General features: G+C 27.8%; 1 protein-coding gene across 1 annotated transcript in view; it reads right to left on the bottom strand.

The window, feature by feature from the left end:
* Positions 1–147: 147 nt before the first annotated feature.
* LOC119590759 (GPI transamidase component PIG-T-like) overlaps positions 148–313 on the bottom strand; it is a gene marked incomplete in the record, with an annotated part of 22,148 nt that continues 21,982 nt past the window's right edge. The window contains 1 exon segment of the mRNA XM_037939470.1: positions 148–313.

Raw genomic sequence — 313 nt, forward strand, 5'->3', positions numbered from 1 at the left:
TACTTTACAAATACGAACAAATTTTTCCTCCTGACTAAATATCAACTTATATTATCATGGAATGTGTAAGAAAAATGCTCTCCAACATTAAATCTGGAGTCTTAAAAGAAATCTTGTATTACATAATGGGTTCAATAACACAATCACATTTTATATACATATATTACACTTTACATACTAAATACAAGTTAATAAAAGTAATACTTTGGTGTAAAACCTTAAAACTTAAAATTCTAACTTACTAAGTCAAGGTACAGGGAATGTGCATGTACTGTTCAATGAGCTCATTACTTGTGATTTTTTGAGCCTTGTT

The sequence above is a fragment of the Penaeus monodon genome, chromosome 27 (assembly GCF_015228065.2).
Source record: "Penaeus monodon isolate SGIC_2016 chromosome 27, NSTDA_Pmon_1, whole genome shotgun sequence".
In the NCBI taxonomy this organism is placed as follows: Eukaryota; Metazoa; Arthropoda; class Malacostraca; order Decapoda; family Penaeidae; genus Penaeus; species Penaeus monodon.